The sequence below is a fragment of the Salvelinus sp. IW2-2015 genome, linkage group LG24 (assembly GCF_002910315.2).
Source record: "Salvelinus sp. IW2-2015 linkage group LG24, ASM291031v2, whole genome shotgun sequence".
Taxonomy (NCBI): Eukaryota; Metazoa; Chordata; class Actinopteri; order Salmoniformes; family Salmonidae; genus Salvelinus; species Salvelinus sp. IW2-2015.
Genome location: NC_036864.1, coordinates 2,640,535 through 2,654,231, shown reverse-complemented (window position 1 = coordinate 2,654,231; position 13,697 = coordinate 2,640,535). Strand labels below are relative to the sequence as shown.

The following is a 13,697-nucleotide window of genomic DNA, read 5'->3' as shown; positions in this document are numbered from 1 at the left end:
TGATTATTTCTGTCTGTTGAATCTATAGATAGATAATCTGTACTCTACTGCATGGGCCTTTCTGTAAACCAATTTCTGCCTGTTTCAGTAAAAGTGTCAGTTTGTGACTCACTCCTCTGGCTCGACTTCTTTACTGTGTCCATGATCTTTGTCCCACCCAGAGTTGGGTAGGTTACTGTCTAAATGTAATCTGTTAGTTACTAGTTACCTGTCCAAAATTGTAATCAGTAATGTAACTTTTGGATGACAAACTCGGTAACGTAATCGGATTACATTCAGTTACTTTTAGATTACTTTCCCCTTAGAGGCATTAGAAGAAGACATAAATGTATGTTACCAACATAACCACATCTATTGCAGGATAAATAATGTTAAAATTGACATAGCTGGCCATATATGGATGTTGCATTTTACTTTATGGGTTGGTTATGTAGGCTTCTTCTAACCCATCGCTTTCTACTACATATGATTAAATGAATATCATCATTATAGTCACTCCAGTAAATGTTATACCCCTTGATCTTCAAGAATAGGACTTGGAAATATGGAAGTATAGATTAGCCAAATTGTTTTACCTGAGCATAACCCCAAAACTAAGGATTTATTAGCCAGCCCTACTCTGTTTATGATTTTTGTTGTCATGGAGGACTGATTGGGCTCATTGATTCAAGTTGAAAAATAAATGCTGCGCTCTTGGAATGGCAGATTTGAGCACTACTGAAAAGTGCTATTTACATGTGAAAAAATGAATGCCATGTGTTGCATTTGCTATAGGCCTATTGTTTACCTTTTTGTTGGTGACACTTTGATGTCTTGATAATATGCAGCTGTTTAAAGGGCAAATCCACAGATGAAACAAGAACAAAATAACCACCTCTGTTTTGTTAAAAAGCTGAGGGATGGGCCTGGAGAAATGTAATCACTCTCAGATTAATAGACAGACCTATGGATGCAAGGACTGACCATCCATGATATCAAAAGTATYGTTTTAACCATGTTAAGAGGCTATACAGTGTTTGTTTACATTCACAATGTTTACAAACATTGGAGAAAAACAAGCTTATATTTTGGGTTCTCATGGAGTGTGACAGTTGAACTTAACTCATGAGGCATTTATAAATTATATTCTTCAAGAATCAATGGATATATATAATTTATAAGTCCAAATATGGATGTAGCAACTACAAATTTCCCCTTTAAGTATATGAAAAGTGTGCGAGTTTGAACATGTGTCCATTAGGGCTATGGATTAAAAAAATGTACCAGCATGAATTAGATTGAGCAATAAAAGCCCCACTTTTATTCCATAGGCTGAGATCCGCACTGTGTAGCTGTTGCAAGAGCACATTTTTCACTGGCTGACCACTGGTTTCAAAAACAATGATTGATAGGCATCTTAAACTTCTTGAATTCAACCATTATTGGGTTCAAATACAAATTTAGATTTGTGAACAGCCATCCACAACAACCACAATCCGTAAGGCGCAATTAGCTAAAGGAGAGAGCAGCAGTGTGATTCACATCAATGCGCTATGTAGATATCAATAAGAGGTGATATCCGTATCGCCGTAGACTACACCACTGCTGTCATCCTTACTTCCAAGCGTTTATTCAAGTTGGATAATCTTTGGAATGCCGACAGCAGTCTCACCATTGGAAGACATTGCTTGGATTGTAGCCTACAAAAGCCTATTCCTGTTTTTTTTCCCCGCGATCCATCAAACCCATGTGCTGTGTCATCATAGTGGTCTCTGACTTCTGGTCAGACTCGCTCAGGTGGAACAAACTTACATTTGCGCCATTTTTCAATGCGGATTTGAATGTCATTGAGAAAACAGAAATGTCAAAGATTTCTTTTAGCAAACCTCCTTTCTGAATTTAAAAGTAATCCTTGAAGTAAGCATCTAGTTTGTCAAAAGTATCTGTAATCTGATTACAATATTTTTTACTGGTAATGTAACGGATTACAGTTACCGTTTTGTAATCCGTTACTCCCCAACCCTGGTCCCACCAATATGGCTGGGCGCCTTAGCTCCTCCATTGATGTACCTATGTGTGTATGAGAGGGAGTGCAAGACTGTATTAGTGCATCTGTGTGTAAGAGAAAGAGGTAGTATGGCAGAGGGAGTGTGTGTGTGTTTGTTAGAGGGCACTCTTAAAGGTTTTTTATGCTGCCTCTAATTACAGACCCTAAACATGCTTATTTCCTCACTTCCTGCCTTCGTACCTCCCCTCAACACACACACACACACACTCCTTACCCAACCACAGCTTTAGTTGCCCTCGCTCACACTCCCGAAATAGCCAATGCCCCAGATGTTCTTGGTCACACACACTCAGACCCATGCCCCACAGAGGGAAAGAGAGGCTCTCTGTTGGGGCTGGGTAAAGTGGTCTGACTCTGCAGTGTAGACAGCATACCCATGTGAAACTGGGAGCGGCCGTCCACCTAGCAGAGAGAGTACACAGTGGGCTACAGCTCTCCAGGGAAATATTCTGTACGAAAGAGAAAGTATCTCAATAGTCTTACGTCTTCCTCTGTCATCCGATCTGAAAAAGGGAAAGACAAAAACAATATAGAGGAAGTCTTATGGGAGTTTGACTGTCCAATTATTTCATCTTAGTGGCAGAAAGGAGACAGGGAACTTTGGAATCATGATCTTCATGGATGGACAGTCAATTAAGTAATAGAATGAGGGGTTTGAGTGTAGGCTGAGGTGAGTTGATGCCCTGGAAAGCTTGTCTGTTTACTGTTCCATTAAAACCATGGTGAAGTATTTCCCAGGGAAGAGAAATCATTATAAACCATACACTGAGATTCTACTCATTCATAACATGGTAAATGCCCTGCGAAGAATAACAAACTCTGGATAGGATAAGTCATGTATATTAGTCTCTTTATTAGGTGACACAGATGTACATTAAACGTTGTGTACAATATGACAATGAGCAAAATATATAAAGCCGCTGTTGTACCACAGCAGCAACTTTTGTTGACAATTTGTAAATGTTAATTGAATGTCAAATAAAGATTTTGTACGTGAGTCTTTTCCTCTCTGGGTCTGCAAACTACAGGTATATTTTCCGAGTATGTGTTTGTGTGTATTAGATACTTCATGAGTTACTGTAGATGAACTACAAAACCGGAGTCTGACTTTTTTCATTAAAAAAAAACTTTAAAATGGACAAACATGTTTCATGCATGCACGTACTCACGTACTCACTCACTCACGTACTCACTCACACACACACAAACATGTTTCACGCACGCACGTACCCACTCACTCACGTACTCACTCACACACACACCACATGTCACGCACGCACGTACTCACTCATGTACTCAATCACCTACCACACACCACACACACACACACACACACACACACACACACACACACAAACACACACACACACACACACACACACACACACACACACAACACACACACACACACACACACACACACACAACACACACACACACACACACACACACAGAGGGTTATGTACCAATATATCTGCAGTCCAGCGAGAAACAAGAGGCAAGAGTTATGATGACAGTTAAATGACATATTGCAAATGCAAGTTCAGCATACAGTACATGAACAAAAGAAGGGCAAAACAAGAAAAAATTGTCCTTGTGAGTATTTCTGGATTCTGTGGCTTCAGTGTTTGTGTTTTGGACATTGCAAGCCCTTGCCCGTCCTCACCAAGTTACGTTTTTCCCCCCTCAAAGTAGTAAAAGTCTACATTTCAAACCACATTCAGTGGTTTTGTGTGGGAGGAATGTCCATGGAGTAAAAATAAACTTTAGCCAGCGCTGTAGTTACATATCACTCCTTTCCTAGAAACTCAAGCCTGTCTTGCACTCCCTCTTTTCTGTAACTTACATTCACAAAAATGTCATATGAGGAGATAAACACATGGGGTCACTTCAGAACTTCCAATAATTTGATATCCTTCGAGCTGAGTATATGAGGTACATGAATGCAAACTATTTTAATTGCTGCTTAGTTTGCTTGGTATGCCAATCAATTGTTACGTTTCTAAGCTTTGCTCTTGCATGAGGGAATGTACCCCCTTCCGAGTGACCTGTCTTTAACATACCATAAGGCAGCAGTGGAAATCAATGGGTGCATAAATACCTATTAAGTAGGATATCATCAATATTTATGAGTAGGATGGTTACCGTCCTCACAGGGAATATAGATACATTCTAATAGATTAGTGTAACGTGTACGCTGGGAGTAGGGAAGCACGTACAGGGAGTGAATTTAATAAATAAATGAACATGGAACAATGCAAGTAACACGAGTAGCATATATACATGAACCAGCTAGTCAGAAACAGAGTCAATAACACCTGAGGAAAGAGCCAAGGGGAGTGACAGATATAGGGGAGGTAATCARGAAGGTGATAGAGTCCAGGTGAGTGTCATGAGGCGCAGGTGCGCGTAACGATGGTGGCAGGTGTGCGTAATAATGAGTAAACTGGTGACGTTGAGCGCCGGAGAGGGGGGTACGTGACAATTAGTGAGTGAAGTTAATTCAACCTTATTCTGCCAGGAAAGTCCCTCAAACTATGTCCTTGTTAAGAGCTGAACGGTGAGATACATCACACTCTTAATAACCCCCTGGATAACAACGACGCTGAAATCGGTAAACAAAATAACATGTTGTGAGGCTCTTCAGTTCTCAGGTGACTGCACAGCCAGTTTATAATGATTCAAGTTCACTTTATCAGTACCAGGCTCAAACTGATCAGTAATCATTATAGTGTCATACAAAGTCAATGTAATTACATTGGGTATATAAATCCATCTTTGGAGAGTGAGAGCATGTAAGGATTCTCACTGGTAGCTGAGGATGTGACATCAGAAGGTGGCAAAGGTAGTAAAAAGTCTGTCTCTGCCAAATGTGCCAATGCCAAAGACATTCAGCTGTCTGCATTACCCTTTGAACAGGTCTGTTTTTTTTGTCTGTTTTGGCCCAGAGAATATTAGAGGTACATGTATACTGTAAAGTACAATATGTCTTGATTCAGAGGCAATGTAAAACACTTAGTCGGACTACAGTTAAATAGAGGACAATTAAGGGATAGTGCTTTGATGCATATAAGTGTGGGATTGTTGGGTGAATGTATTTGTGGGTATGAGTGCACGTGTGTGTTTGAGTGCGTGTATGTCTGTTTGACGAATGTGTGTGTACATGTCTGCGTGTGTGTATTTGTCAACTAGGCCATGTGACRTGTCGGACTCGTTTGTCAGCATTCAGCGCTCAGAACCGGGTGTGCCGGTTTCAGCCCGGATCATTCCACAGTAATGTAGGTATCCTCTCCTGCCACGCCTCACACCCTTTCAGAAAAACTCCAGAGGCCTTCGTTACGTCTGTCCACCTGGGAGCTGAATAGAGGTTATGCAGAGAGTTAGAAAGTGTCTTTCAGCAGTCCCAGTTTCCGAAGAGCTTCTCTGCGTGACTCATCTGTCACTCCCCGTCCGGAGAACTGCACAGTGATCCCCTGGGAGCGGAACGATGGCTTGGAGACGGCGGACTTCGGCCGGGACTCCGGAGAAGAGGGAGACGCCCCCACCCTGTTGGCGCTAGGGGGAGTGCTATAGCGGAAAGGTCTGGAGGCTGGAGAAGGCACTGGGGCTGAAGCTTTGCTGGGGGACCTCACTAGGGTGTGTGTGAGGATGTCAGGGGTGGTAATGGGAGAGGGGGTGGTGTCGGATGGGGTGACCATTCTGGTCTTCCCCCCGTAGCTCTTGACCTCGTAGGACATGGTTTCTCCTTTGGTTGGGATGGAGGTGGAGTTTGGTGGAGGCATCCTTTTGGCTGGCGTGGAGGTGGAGACTGGGGGAGGCATCACTCTGGCTGGGGTTGAGGCTGGGGAAGGCATCCCTCTGGCTGGGGTAGAGGTTGAGGCTGGGGAAGGCATCACTCTGGCTGGGGTTGAGGCTGGGGAAGGCATCACTCTGGCTGGGGTGGAGGTTGAGGCTGGGGGAGAACATCACTCTGGCTGGGGTGGAGGTGGAGACTGGGGGAGGCATCACTCTGGCTGGGGTGGAGGCTGGTGAAGGCATCACTCTGGCTGAGGTGGAGGCTGGGGGAGGCACGGCCCTCCTCTCGATGTCTGGCTGGGTTAGGTCAGCCCTGGTTGTGGTAACAGGAGCAGGTTTCATTACCTTAGTCTTACCCCCGTAAGGGTTGAAGTCACTGTGAGAGGTCACTGGGTGGGCCTTACTGCCATGGCCACTGGTGGAGGGAGCTACAGCAGCAGCAGCAGCCTTAGAGGGGTTCACCACGATGGACTTCCCGCCATAGCTGTTAAAGTCCTTGGACGAGACTTCGGGCGACGGAGAAGCAGGCTTGTTGTCATGGATACTTGCATGAGAGGTGTTGGTGTTGACTGTTGCTGGTGGCAAGGTCTTTGCCTGTCTGGCCACATCTGGTTTACTCACGGGTGTCAGTGTAGGGGTAGGCATGGGAACGGGTGTAGGGGTGGCAACCGGAATCGGGGCAGCAGCGGGTTTGGTGTTTGTGCTGCTGTTGTGGGTGTGGTTTCGGGTCAAGCCCAGTTTGGACAGTGCCTCCATCCGGGACTTATTTGGAGTGGGATCCCTGAAAGACACACTGCGGGTTGGAAGCCCATGGAGCTCCTCCGCCTCCACAGGGTGGGACGTCCCTGATAGGTTAGCCAGCATCTGAGACTTCCTATCCTGGAGGTTCACATTGGCCAGCGAATGGCTGTGGTGCTGGTTGCTGCCCATTATCATGCTGATGTTGTTGGGGTAATGGGTGGGCTTGGCTGAGGTGGTCGGGTCCTGTTTGATTGGATAATCCGGGGAGGTGGGTGGTCTCTCTACGTTCTCTAAATCAAGGTTCCTACGGCAGTTGGACAGGAGGGAGGAAGAGAGGATGTTGGTGTTCCCCACACTCCCCTGGTGCTCTGCAATCTTCTGGGCGATGCGGACGGGGGTGGGGACGGAGCCTACAGGCTGGTACAGGGCGTGGCCATAGGGGGCACTGTCCTTGCCAGGGGGCGGCAGGTTGTACTCTGTAGGGAAGTTTTCCATCCCCTCACGCCTCGGCTTGTTCTCAAAATGCCTCTCAGGGTTGTTCATTACCATGTTCTGGGTGAAATCTGCAAAGAGAAAGAGTTTGAGAGGTAAACTCATCAGTTCGCTGTACGTTCTGTATCTTCAAAAGACAAGGTCAATGGCAAATCTATATCTTCAAAAAACCATTGGGTCAATGGAAAGTCAATCATATTTCTTGTTGTAACGATGTACGCTGAGAGTCGGGTTAGCAAGTTCGGGAAGTGAATACATTTTAATAAATGAACAAAACAAGAAACACAAACAGAGCACCGACATGAAACAGCAACGATGACGACTGGGGAAGAACCCAAAAGGAGTGACATATAAAGGGCAGGTAATCAAGGAGATATATGGAGTCCAGGTGAGTGTCATTATGCGCAGTAACGCTGGTGACAGGTGTGCGCCCTAACGAGCAGCCTTGTGACCTAGAGGCCGGAGAGGGAGCCCACGTGACACTTGTATATTCACTATACAGTACAAATGTCAATGTTGAGTAATCTGTCATGCTGATGATTGTGATGAAGTCTGATCTCATTTGACTGTGGTAATTCTAATGATCCAAGGGACTGATAATCAAATGTAAACAGTACTGTTTAGGGTGGAGCAAGGAGCGAACTGTGCTGTACCTGGCATGGGGGGGTTGAATGGTGCATGTGTGGGGTGGACCAGATCAGGCTGTGCTGGGCGAACCAGGTCTATGATGTCCTTGGGGCTGGTGCGTCTGTCTGAGGCTGAGAGGGGTGGTACGGGGCTGAGGCTGGGGGCGGATGCCCGTATGGGGGGTCCTGGTCCATCAAGCTCATCTACTGCTGGGGGAGTCAGCAGGGAGTCGATGGTCTTCTCAAAGAAGAGGATACAATCCTGCTCCTCCTGGCTTAAGAAATGCAGCGCCTTATCCTCCTGTAGGGGGCGACACAGGGCAACAACACACGAGTTACTTGGATGGGAAGCGCCGACTACAGGGACACACAAGTAGATCATCAGAAACGTAGGTTAAAGGTGCTCTTTGGTTAAGGGGTAATTGTAACACGAGTTACATTAATGTGACATACAGTATCTCCTATACCATAATCAGGTCTAGTGTATGGAATATACTTCCTGTTGCCCAAAAAAGTTATGTAAAGGATGTAAACAAACACAGATCCTGTTGGTTTAGCCTTTCCCCTCATACTCGAAAGGACCACACACACTACACTGAATGTTGATCTGCCGTTCGCTCGGTGTGCTGTGTTTTAGGGACCATCCGCTCGTGGACATCTGCCTGCCAACATTTTTGCATGATTCTTAACTTAAGAGACCCTGTGTCCCAATCCATCTAGCTGCTTGCCATCTCTCGTATGTTTGTGTGTGCGTATGAGCCACGGTGAGAACACAGTGCTGCTTGTTCGTGCTCTCCCACCTCTCAACCTTCTAATCCCCCCCAACCTAGCACAGAGACCTGGAGGAAGGAGCCTACACCCTCCAACAGGGAGGCCTCACTGCCTACATGTTACATCACTACCTGTCCCTCTGTACAGAGCACATACAGCCACAGAACACAACACAATAGGCATAGGGTATACAATGATAGGGCTGCTTTGACAGCTGCTGGATGACCCTGACTATAGATTTTTCCACTGTTCCCTGGGGTCTGTTTCACTCAAGATAATACACTGAATCAAAGGGCAACCTGGTTAGATTGTTTCAAATGAACCTTAATGGGTTTAGGAAAAAGGTACGAGGTCAACAGAATGCACAAATGAGCTAGAGACTAGCTATATATACTGAAGATCCCCCATCAAACAATGTGTCATCTAAATACACACATGTAGGCAGTAGACACACAAACCCAGGAAAGCGCACACAGACACAAATACCTGGCTGACAATGGCCCATTTTTTATTGCAACAAGAAAATAAACAACGGATGCACCCATACCACTTTTCATCAACCATTACCACCACTGTCAATCAGCGACAAACCAAATATTTTTTGTTTGCTGTTTCAAGTTACGACCCTGTGCCTGTGATTACGAGGGTGAACAGGTTACCGCAGCAGGATGCCATCTCGTTGCTAGGCATCACTGTAGGGATGGAGAGATCAACCTTTACCAGAGGTAAATCTGTACCACAACACAGACCTGTTCCACTCAGCCACACACACCAGCCATACACACACATGTATGCACGCACCCATGTGCACACTCACACACGCACCAACACACACGCGCGCACATCTGTAGGCAAACTAATTTCGAAACCAAACACAAAGACCACTGACTTCTGTTGTGTGAAGCAGGACCAACAAAACTGCACCTTAACCGGTTTCCCTCAGTCTCTGTGGTGTGTGTGTGTGTGTTATCCCTGAGGCATGCAACAGGATGTAGTCATTAATCCTGTGTAAATTCTCAGTGACAGCATGACAGAGGGGGGCATGGAGACAGACTTTGGTGTATAAACAGATAAGTCAGGTTTTTCTTAAGTCACACGATGAAAAACACCTGCTCTAAACCAGGAACAAGTGGGTGAATACTTCAACGCCATGCCCCCTTAATATGGGTGCGTAAATTGTGAACAAAGGGAGAAATATTTACATTTTGACCTAAGATACCAAAAGAATAATGGAAAGGGATTCATATAAGTTATACTCACAAATGGTTTACTGTGGGAGTTTCTATCAGCGCCATCATGACCCCCGTTGACCCCGAAGTAGAGGTTCGGATTGGCTTGCACTCGGACGTCCATGGTTATAGGGTCAAATGCCAGGCGACTCCTGGGCATCTCATGAAGGGTCAGGGGTTTCCGAGCAGTCCTTGGAGAGAAAGTCGAGGGAACGTGTCTGCTCTCACTCTGAATAACCTTTTAATCTCCTCAAACAGTCTGGAAACAGAGAGAAGAGGGACGGCTTTAAGGAACGGAGGCTAGGTCAAACAATAACATAGTAGTAGGTGTACAGTATAAGACTACTTCCCTGATAGCCTGAACAAAGGGTGTACAGTAATAGAATGAATGTAATAATACAGTGGTGTTTTGGTTTACTATAACATCAATATCATGTTGACTGTCTCAATACTCTCAGGGGAGACAGCTGGTGAGAACAGAACACTCTCCCCTGGGAAAATGTCTTCCTCATTCCTTCCACCCCCAAACACTTATTCAGGGTAAATCTATTTAATGTAAATACCAAACTCTCAACCCAAAGTTTGAACTCCAAACTGACACTGACTCAACCATTTCAGCTGAAGTATCAGTCATTTTGCAACAGGTTGTCATGTTTGCCAATGCTGGTTGCCTCAGCGGGGCAACACATCCAAGTCACCGCCATAAACACGGTTCACCTTGTTCAGTAGGTCCCTCGACTAGTGCGTCGTTCTCATAATACAGTTATTACACCCTCTATAGCAGGTAGTTATTACAATATACCTAGTACATACATTGGAGTTTTTTTTGGCACAGCATCACTAGTACAAAACTCATAAACTGATAGACGAGTTATTCTGGATCAGGTATGTTAGCGACGAGCAAACAGGCTCCACCGGATAAGCCCTCCTTGTTTATGACCTTCAAATAAACTTACATTGGATGCTCAAAGCTGTTGATGGGTGATTTGTCAAGGTGACTGCTTTGACACATTCCATTCTCGCCATTGGTTTCGATGTAGCCTATGAGTTTATGTCATGATCAAATAAAGCCTAAAATTAAGATATTTTGCTGTGGGACACTGGGACTTCATATTCCCATTCCCAGTATTTTCATTGCAGATTTGAAATATTATACCAAATTAGTCCAAAATAGGCTTCCATAGACACAAGGTATGGTAGACACATTTACATTGAATGTACTGTACTTAACTTTCTTAAACATTTAGATATACACTTACCTTAAAATAACCATAGGCTTCTGAGAAAAATATATACAAATGTCCCAAAACGTCACTCTGTATACAGGGATGGAGTAACAAACTCTTCCTTTTCGTAGAACAAAAACATAAAATCGTTAGCTTTGTTCTCAGAGTTCTCTGCCCTCCAGTCTCCTCGCGGTACTGGCGTACTTGGAGACCTCCCCGTGCGTAATGTAGCAGGTCTCCTGTTCCAGTGAAGCGTCAAGCGCACAAGACTCCACCCAATACCGCAGCTGAGCAGTGAACTGGAGCTTTCATTCAAGTGCTGGAGACCGCCCACTGACTACTAGAAATGATTAAGAGCGCTTTTCTCTGAGTCCCAGTTAAATATGTAGGCTATTATAGGCTTTTTCACTTAAACAATTAAGCAATCTTGGCTAATGACAGCATGGCCATCCCTTGAACTTAACGCACGCACTAACGTGTCACATCTGGAATGTTCTGCAATCCTTTTGCTTCAGACCCTATGGCCTTAATAATTATGAGCTAATATCATGCACGAGATGTAATTAATAATCCGGTTTAGCCTACAAATCTCGTGTAGCAGCTTTTGCCCTGCCCTGGTTGGGACCAAAACTTAACAAACCCGACTCTCTGGACTAGAGTTTCATTACAGTTTCTACTTTGGTACAAATGAGGTTGGCACCCAATTCACGCCATACCCTGGCATTGTTATTAACATTTCATTCATAGGCAGGCATGTCTGATATTTTCATGAATCATAGTGCTTCTTTTTTTCCAGCCTAGTGAATGACATAATTATTGGAATTCCAAAGAACTGTTATCATCATAACAACAACCTAATTAAAATGCAAGAATTGTTATCTAGTTTGGTTTACGTGCGAACATTGCGTTTAATTTGAGGACATTTTTGTATTTTTTTGGCCATGACCCGGTAGTCTTTGGCCGCACTTTGTGCTGCTGGCATTACACTATTCGCCACCCATAATAGAAAGAGAGTTCGTCTTTGTATCTGTACCATAACGATTCCGGTGAATGCACGGGCAGCACCATTGAGCGCTATCCCAATTTTAAAGTAACATTACTTCTTATTTTGTGTTTGAAAAAAGCATAAAGCTAATATTGGTGATTTTACGCCACCTCTAGTGCTGGAGTACCCAGTGGCGATCCGTCATTCAGGGAAGGCACAGCAGTGCCCCACCTGTTTAGCCAATATATATATATATATATATAGTTACCTGTTTTGCATGTTATTTTGGCATTAATACGTGTCACATATCAGTTTGCAAACTATGTAAAAAAGAGTTAATAAAGCTGCATACAAACATGGTCTCTTTTTTGCTTTCTTGTGTAAGGCAGCTCCAAAATGCAGGTGTTTCAGCCTAGCTCAGTGCTTTCTGTGGTAGAGGGGCAGCCAGAGAAAATATGTGTAGGAGTAGGTAATCTTCTCTAGTTGAGCCGTGATTGGCTCAGTGTTCTGTCACTCATGCGGACACTATGTCACCGCATAATCTACAGGGAGAGCTAGAAAGTTCAAGCCCCCTTGGGTGCTGTCATATATTTACTTTAGAAGTTCCCATCCAAGAAGGCTCAAGGTCATTGGTCACATATAAAATGACGCCAAATCACGTTATATCTACCGTAGCTTTGATTGGACTGATCATGCCAACGTCATACTTTCAAAATCTCATCATGAATCACGTCAACAATCTAGTGGAAAATCATTTTCAATCCAACATTGGAAATCGCAAATTCAACAATGAGTAGTTTATAAGGAATCAGTGGCTAACTGCAACGGTTGCAAAGCAATCACTAGCCTGCTATTCAGTGGAGAGGGTGTGTGGTCCACGTCTGGGTTTAAAGGTCTCTTTTACAAGCTTAAAAGGATAAACAGGATAAACACACGCAACACCATGGGCCAGAAAAGGTTGAATACAATTGGCCATGCTGTCAATCCAGCATGACTTCTGTCGCGATCAAAACAACTGGAAACTCGGAACTGTGAAATCTCATACTTCAGTGAGTTCAAGACAACTGGGAACTCAGGGAAAAAACGCTCTGACTAGGAAAATACATTTTGAACGGTCATCCAACTCGGCATTCCAGTTCGGGAACTCGAGCCTCTTTCTTTTTTTCTCTTTTTTTTTATTAACAACAAATCAATACAGACAGTACATAAGGGAACACAAGTATATATAGATTATATATAATGGACAATCGAGCTAGGGGGTACAATATCACATTACAATTACACAAGGACCTTAAGGGACATACATACACTTACAATTCTAACAGCTTTTATGTTAGAGTATTTAATAGTCTTCAAATACAGTTACATTTATTTTTGTAGGGTAAGAACATGTGTTTTTTTGTTAGTAAATTTACATTTGTGTATATGAAATTTGGCCAAAAGAATAATGAAATTAATTACATAAAAATGTTTCAGCTTATTTTTATCGTATGTAAAGAATCCAAGCAGTACATCTCTCCACAATTGTAACGTTCGTCTAAGTCGTTCTCCTCCTCTAACGAGGAGGAGCAAGGATCGGACCAAAATGCAGCGGGTGATGAATACATGTTGATTTATTGAAACAAGACGAACACGAAGCACACTAGATAAATACAAAATAATAAACGAAGTCAACAGACCTGAACAAATGAACTTACAGAACACGAAGAACGCACGAACAGGAACAGACTAGACTAGACAAACGAAACAGTCCCGTGTGGTAAAAACACTGACACGGAAGACAAT

General features: G+C 43.9%; 1 pseudogene; it reads right to left on the bottom strand.

Annotated features, from left to right (window-relative positions):
- Positions 1-3,479: 3,479 nt before the first annotated feature.
- Positions 3,480-11,255, bottom strand: LOC111951520 (uncharacterized; annotated as a pseudogene).
- Positions 11,256-13,697: the final 2,442 nt, after the last annotated feature.